The following is an 8,655-nucleotide window of genomic DNA, read 5'->3' as shown; positions in this document are numbered from 1 at the left end:
AAATAAAATTTTGTCATCAAATAATTAATGTAATCTTACAGCAATTCTTTCCTTAATTACCTATCATCATATACTGCCATATTATAGGATAAACAGGATTTGTAATAATGGTGATGATTGATGATCGCTGAACAATGATCTGTGACCCAATCGGTACTCACTGAACGATCTGATCTAATCGGTGCTCATTGAACAGGGATCAAGTGCACAATGAACGTGATTTATGACCAGATTGGTGCTCAATGAATAATGGTGATCGTGATCTGATCAATGACAGCTGATTTATGATGGTGATGATTACTAATTATTATGTTTCTGTTATGTTAATGCACAAAACAAACCCAACTGTTTTACTGTGTATTTGTGATTCTTGCTACTACAGGTGAATTGTTAAAAAGTTGACATACGATTTGTAAAATAAGTTGTAAAGATGCTTGATTCTTAGTATACCACATATTATATTTTATTTTAAATGTAAATCTATATGAAGGATAGATTTACATCAAATTAAATGCTACATTATGCAGACAACTGGAGTAAAGACATACTATGAGTTTGTAAGGGGGTATGACACACACTGTGGGAGTGGCTAGAATAATGTTCTGATTTTTATAGGACTTTCTATAGAATCCCTTCTACAACTGTTTTTTTCCCGCAATATTCATATGGTTTACAGTAAATGGTAATGGTTTTTAATACATTTTGATAATGGTGATGATTGATGATCGCTGAACAATGATCTATGACCCAATCGGTACTCATTGAACGATCTGATCTAATCGGTGCTCATTGAACAGAGATCAAGTGCACAATGAACGGTGATTTATGACCTGATCGGTGTTCAATGAATAATGGTGATCGTGATCTCATCATTGACAGCTGATATATGATGGTGATTACTAATTATTTTGTTTCTGTTAATGCACAAAACAAACTCAACTAAATTTTATTGTGTATTTGTGATTGCTGCTGCTGCCCAACTGAATTTTAAAAAAGTCGACAGACATTTGTAAAATAAGTAGTAAAAATGCTTTATTCTTAGTAAGCAGTATACTATATTTAATTATGTAAATCTAAACGAAGGATATATTACATCAAAGTATTAACTGTTACATCATGCAGACAATTGGAGTAAAGAAAAGCTATGCGCTTGTGAGGGGTATGACAATCACTGTGACGGAGGCTAGAATAATGTTCTGCTTTTTATAGGACTTTCTCTAGAATCCCTTCTACAACTGTTTTTTTTCACGATATTCATGTGGTTTACAGTAGATGGTAATGGTTTTTAATACATTTTGATAATGGAGATGATTGATGATCGCTGAACAATGATTTATGACCCAATCGGTACTCATTGAACGATCTGATCTAATCGGTGCTCATTGAACAGAGATCAAGTGCACAATGAACGGTGATTTATGACCTGATCGGTGTTCAATGAATAATGGTGATCGTGATCTCATCATTGACAGCTGATTTATGATGGTGATTACTAATTATTTTGTTTCTGTTAATGCACAAAACAAACTCAACTAAATTTTATTGTGTATTTGTGATTGCTGCTGCTGCTGCCCAACTGAATTTTAAAAAAGTCTACAGACATTTGTAAAATAAGTAGTAAAAATGCTTTATTCTTAGTAAGCAGTATACTATATTTAATTATGTAAATCTAAACGAAGGATATATTACATCAAAGTATTAACTGTTACATCATGCAGACAATTGGAGTAAAGAAAAGCTATGCGCTTGTGAGGGGTATGACAATCACCGTGACGGAGGCTAGAATAATGTTCTGCTTTTTATAGGACTTTCTCTAGAATCCCTTCTACAACTGTTTTTTTTCACGATATTCATGTGGTTTACAGTAGATGGTAATGGTTTTTAATACATTTTGATAATGGAGATGATTGATGATCGCTGAACAATGATTTATGACCCAATCGGTACTCATTGAACGATCTGATCTAATCGGTGCTCATTGAACAGAGATCAAGTGCACAATGAACGGTGATTTATGACCTGATCGGTGTTCAATGAATAATGGTGATCGTGATCTCATCATTGACAGCTGATTTATGATGGTGATTACTAATTATTTTGTTTCTGTTAATGCACAAAACAAACTCAACTAAATTTTATTGTGTATTTGTGATTGCTGCTGCTGCTGCCCAACTGAATTTTAAAAAAGTCGACAGACATTTGTAAAATAAGTAGTAAAAATGCTTTATTCTTAGTAAGCAGTATACTATATTTAATTATGTAAATCTAAACGAAGGATATATTACATCAAAGTATTAACTGTTACATCATGCAGACAATTGGAGTAAAGAAAAGCTATGCGCTTGTGAGGGGTATGACAATCACCGTGACGGAGGCTTGAATAATGTTCTGCTTTTAATAGGACTTTCTCTAGAATCACTTCTACAACTCTTTTTTTCTTTTTTGCTTTCAGTGATATTCGTGTGTTTTACAGAATTAATTTAATTAATCTGTTTTTTTTTTATGATTCTTACAAATATCAAATTGATTAGACAATTTTTCAAACATTAACTAAACAATGACAGTTTTTTTTATCCTTTTTTAACCACACTAGGGCAACCGGTAACCGCCTATAAGACGTTGCATCGGTTGGCCTAATGTGACGCGGCGATGTCTAGCCATCCCCCATCAGCAGTGTCCTCCCAGCGGACAAGCACCCATCGGGGTCCCTTCTGGATCACCGAAACATCGTGACCTCCGCTTCTGGATGCCACCAAAACAATGACATTCTATGCCAACTCATTCCCACCTCGACTCAGAGAACCAACAGCAATCAAAGAATTTTATTGAGTGAAACTAAGAATTCTCTGGTAAATTTTAAAAATATCTTAGTAATTTTACTTATGCAATTAATAAGTAGTGTTCTTCTTACCTATAACCTTTTGACAGTTACATTACCTTTTTATTTTAATCTTTGCTGTCCCATCATTTCTGTCTGGAAAATATTGAAAATAAAATCTTACAATAATTTAAAATAAAACCAAATTAAAGCCTGACATAAAATTATGGTGTGTAATTATGTATTAATGATTAACAATTTTTTAATAAAATGAATATTTATGAAAAAAATTATAGGTAATGTATAAATATAAGTTTTTCACAAATTTTATTTAAATCTGTCTAAATAATTCTTAATTTAACTTCATTTATTGTAATTGAAATACTAGTTGCAATATACTTACACGGAATATTTTTGTTTTAAAAAAAAACAAAAATATTGTTTTTGTCTTTTCACAAGCGATTGGTACTTTATGTGCGGTTGTAAAAAATTAGTAAATCGAAAAATCCAGTTTTTTTTTTGGATAAAAAAGTAAACCACTTGTTATTCAGTGTGGGTTAATTTTAAAAGCCTATTGAAAACAGTTCTTTAGTAAATATAAAAATTGAAACCCATGTTAAATTTAAAATATCAGCTGGTTTGATAGAGTTGACCTTTAAAAGATCCACTTATTTCCACCATAGACGGTTTGAAAATAAATAAAATAAAAATCTCAAACATTTTTTTGTTTGCAAAAAAAATAATTATAAGATTGTTCCGTTCCATGTTGAGCCGTCCGGTGCTGTGATGTAATGGGTGTTAACACTCTCTGGCAAGTTAAGCCGTAAGATCATTCTACATCAGAATCCCGCACAGTGCGGTCGTGTTTTCACTTCAGTCCAAAGGGACTCATAGTTTCTTGATAACGTTCAAGTTCAATTATGACTAAAGTGTCATACGTTCTTAACTTTCATGTAAATATTGTAATTCAATCGAAATGACAAGAGTGACAGGAAATTAACTATAATGATTCAAGAAGAACACAGCGTTGCTTCATTCATCATCTACTATCTCATCAAAATTACAGTACACACTAGCTCTAAATTCTACCAAAATAATAATCGTACAAAAAAATTAGATATCCGGAATTAATATTTATTTTTCTAAAATCCTAAAGCATACGATTCAATAGAGAATCTCTGGTTAAAATATTGAGCGAATTTATGTCAATAACACTAAAACATTATAAAATAAACATACTCAAAATTGTTAATTTTTGGGTGGAATTTCCAAATCCTTTCAAATAAAAACTGCAGCGAGACAAAGTGATGATCTCTCACAAAATTGTTCAATTGCGCTCTGGAAAAAATTAATTGCAGAATAGAATAGGAGAATACAAATACTTAATAAAAATGAAAATATAAAAATGGGGACACAACATCTAAATATTTAAATGTAAACATTTTACTATTAGCTGATGATCTGGTAATTTTGGAAGGCTTTCGATAGAGAGGAATGAAAATTCAAGAATTAAAAAAATGTGCAAATAAAATTAAGCTACAAATTTTATAAAATCCAAACCTTGAAAGTTTCAATATTAAGGTAAAATAATTACCCTGAATGTTTTAGAAAAAAAAAAGAAATAAATGACAACACAATAATTGAAAGTGACTTTCATCTTACAGAAACAAAATAAAAAGAACACTATAAAACCCCAGGTTTTACCAGAAGTGTTGTATAGTATGGAAGGCCTACTAAATTTCTTAGGAAAATCTAGAAATTGTTGAAAAAATTATTTTAAGAAAACTCAAAGATAATACTTATAAGCAACTCTGATGAAATTTACCAAAATTTTGAAAAATTATACAATTAGAAAAACTCAAATTTTATATGGTCACTTCAATGGAATTGTTGAATCTAAATAAATAAAACAAATATTTAACTTTGTTTTAAAAAAAAGAAAACCAATAAGCTAGTTCAAAAGAATTGATTTCTAATTATTAAATAAATAATTTTTGATGAAATCTTTGATGAAAGGAAACACAGTGAATGGATCAAAGAAAGAAAAAAAAGTTTAGGGAAAATAACATTAATTTAAACCGCTTAAGTAACAGAACCACCTATGTACACACCCATTTATGTTTCATTTACTTCTGTTAGATTATATAATTCTATGAAAATTTATTATAAAAACATCAAGGAAGTGTTCAATAAATATTACATTCACTCAAAAATGTGAATTTGACTTTAAAAAACAGTAGTTTTGCCTTAAAGTCTTACACTGTGACTTTAAAAAACACTAGTTTTGCCTTAAAGTCTTACACTGTTCCAAAGACCTACAAAATTTCTTTGCAAAAAACCTTATTGGGAACATTTTCAGGCAGGCTAGGAAGGCGATGGCTGATTAAAAAAAAAGGCAAAAATATGTTTTCCTGATATTTCAAACTAAAATTAAATACCTACTACACTAGACAAAAAATTGTTCAATTGAAAGCTTTATTTTAATTATTGTATTGTTATAGTGAATATGGTAGCAATATTGTTGTTATATAACTATATAGATAAGAAAATGTAATAAAAATACTTTAAATATGATTTAATGAGTTTTAATTGCTCTAATTTAAAATGTAAGTTTCAACTAAGAAATGGGATATGCCACGTTTAAAAACAATAATTGCAATTGTTGTATTTAAGAGAGCTTCTTAAAAACTGCAAATGCAATTATTTTTAACAGATGATTAAGTTTAAATATTTTTAGAGCGCTAGAAACTTTATGATTCTCAATATGGGCAGTAGGTAAAAAATTTCAAAATGCCTTATGCAGCTATTACTATCTCATTCCTATTTATTATTGGAAGGAGCCAATACAAATGACTTGGAAGAAAAATTACATTAATCTGAAACTCAATTATTAATAACTTTAGTTTTATGTTATTTTTGTCATGCCCTTCGATGAATAAATGCATTATGCATTTCACAAAAAGCATTATTACAAATTTGAATTTATAAATAAAGATTTTGAGGGTTACATTTATATCATTTGTGTGAGGAAGTACAAATATTAAACCCTTTAAACAAACCATTAAAATAGATAGCTGGGATGGGTAAATAATTTCTGCAACAATAACCAGTATGCCTTAATATTAAAAATAATTATTAACACGGAAAGTAGAGCTAACAACACCATGAATAATAAAACGAAAATATGTCCACGGGCACAAAAAATAATATTAAAGTTTCAAATAAATAATACATCTAAATTGACTATAAACATGACGTCTTAAAAGTTACTTACAGTTTTATATTATTTAGATAACACAATTAGTATTTGGTACAACTGAAAATAATTAATGTAAAACGGGTTTCAAAAATCACATTCATATTGTGTACAATTAAGAAAATTAACTATATGTCGTTCATTACATACTTTTAGTAGAAAACCTCCGAGCAAAATATTATTTCATTATTCGCAGAAACAGTAAGCATTCAAATAAGATTATTACAACTAACAAATCAATCCACATCGTTAAATTAAATATTAACCGTTAAGAGTACGTTAGAAAGGACGCTAACTGAGCACATCCATGTTAGGTAATGAATTTTACGCGTTCTCGCGTTGCTTACAAACAACCATCTTAATCTGCCGCCATTTTTATGCGATTTTTAAAATCTACGCGGGAAACAAATCAAGTTAAAGTGTTATAAATAATATTATTCTGGAACTTATCAAAACCTATTAAAGAAGACAGATTAAATAACAATATTATACTTACATTATTTATTCACACCAATTCATTATCTTTTTTCTATTTACAATCACAGTTTGTATAATTTTCTTGGAATATCCTTTCATTATTTACAAACTGATAGCCTGCGTTGTCAGTTTTAATTCAATTATTGAATTTATGACGGAAACAAACCATTGTTATTTATTATACTTCCAACAAATTATTTAGTATGGATTATATATGTATCTGTTTGATATTCTCTTACCTATTGCTTTTTATGATTCTATCTTAATTAATGCATTCTATTACTACAAACCTGTAAAATAACTTAGTTATCAGTTTTATATTCACTATAACTATCTACTTTATTATAACATCTATAATTTACTATTTTTATAAACATGTTTGTTATTTAAATATCTTTTTTTATTTTTGGTTTGTTTTACCTCCGGGTCCGCACTCAAGCAATTCATTCCGCAGAGGATGAGATGAATGTTTTGTAGCATGTGTGAAAAATGCCATGCCTGACCGGGATTCAAACCCAGGACCTCCGGGTGAAAGGCCGAGACGTTACCACTCGCGCCACAGAGGCCGGCTTGTTATTTAAATATATACACATTTATATATACTCCAGCTGGTCAGAGATACCTGTGTTCGTTTGACCATCTAGCCAGAAGGCTCCCCCCCTGGACTCACTGTGTGTTCACTATCCAAATGGATGCAAGAAAAATAAATATTTTACAGATATTCATTAAAAAAAAAGAATGAGTTATTTTAAGTAAAAGGATTAATTTTTGTTTCTTTAATGAATACCTTCAAATCAAAATTTCACTCCCAAAGGAGCTAGGGCCTTGATTTATGGCTAAAAACCTTCCCCAGGATAACACGTATCTACCATACAAATTTGAAAGCAATCAGTCACTTGGTTCTCAACTGATGCTGTTGCAGACCAAACTATATATATATGTTAGTACGTTGTCTACCCATTCCTGTATATGTATTTATAAGTACAATAAAATATTTATTTAATAACATTAAGTTTACATTACTGTAACATAAATATGCTCAAAATCACAAGAAGTCTATGTTTTAGCCCTAGTAAACTTGCAATAAAGTTTTTTTTTTTTTTGTCTTCAGTCATTTGACTGGTTTGATTCAGCTCTCCAAGATTCCCTATCTAGTGCTATTCGTTTCATTTCAGTATACCCTCTACATCCTACATCCCCAACAATTTGTTTTACATACTCCAAACGTGGCCTGCCTACACAATTTTTCCCTTCTACCTGTCCTTCCAATATTAAAGCGACTATTCCAGGATGCCTTAGTATGTGGCCTATAAGTCTGTCTCTTCTTTTAACTATATTTTTCCAAATGCTTCTTTCTTCATCTATTTGCCGCAATACCTCTTCATTTGTCACTTTATCCACCCATCTGATTTTTAACATTCTCCTATAGCACCACATTTCAAAAGCTTCTAATCTTTTCTTCTCAGATACTCCGATTGTCCAAGTTTCACTTCCATATAAAGCGACACTCCAAACATACACTTTCAAAAATCTTTTCCTGAGATTTAAATTAATTTTTGATGTAAACAAATTATATTTCTTACTGATGGCTCGTTTAGCTTGTGCTATTCGACATTTTATATCGCTCCTGCTTCGTCCATCTTTAGTAATTTTACTTCCCAAATAACAAAATTCTTCTACCTCCATAATCTTTTCTCCTCCTATTTTCACATTCAGCGGTCCATCTTTGTTATTTCTACTACATTTCATTACTTTTGTTTTGTTCTTGTTTATTTTCATGCGATAGTTCTTGCGTAGGACTTCATCTATGCCGTTCATTGTTTCTTCTAAATCCTTTTTACTCTCGGCTAGAATTACTATATCATCAGCAAATCGTAGCATCTTCATCTTTTCACCTTGTACTGTTACTCCGAATCTAAATTGTTCTTTAACATCATTAACTGCTAGTTCCATGTAAAGATTAAAAAGTAACGGAGATAGGGAACATCCTTGTCGGACTCCCATTCTTATGTTCTTCAATTGTTATTGTTGCTGTTTGGTTCCTGTACATGTTAGCAATTGTTCTTCTATCTCTGTATTTGAACCCTAATTTTTTTTAAATGCT

General features: G+C 30.5%; 1 long non-coding RNA gene across 1 annotated transcript; it reads right to left on the bottom strand.

Annotated features, from left to right (window-relative positions):
• Positions 1 to 2,150: 2,150 nt before the first annotated feature.
• On the bottom strand, positions 2,151 to 6,396 carry LOC142321530 (uncharacterized). Its single transcript, XR_012755654.1, has 3 exons — positions 6,093 to 6,396; positions 4,058 to 4,156; positions 2,151 to 2,974 (listed from the first exon to the last, which is right to left on the bottom strand). It is a non-coding gene; the product is annotated as an uncharacterized LOC142321530 (long non-coding RNA).
• Between the last annotated feature and the right edge of the window lie 2,259 nt (positions 6,397 to 8,655).

Source organism: Lycorma delicatula, chromosome 3, assembly GCF_047948215.1.
Source record: "Lycorma delicatula isolate Av1 chromosome 3, ASM4794821v1, whole genome shotgun sequence".
Taxonomy (NCBI): domain Eukaryota; kingdom Metazoa; phylum Arthropoda; class Insecta; order Hemiptera; family Fulgoridae; genus Lycorma; species Lycorma delicatula.
This window is presented reverse-complemented; position numbering and strand designations above follow the sequence as displayed.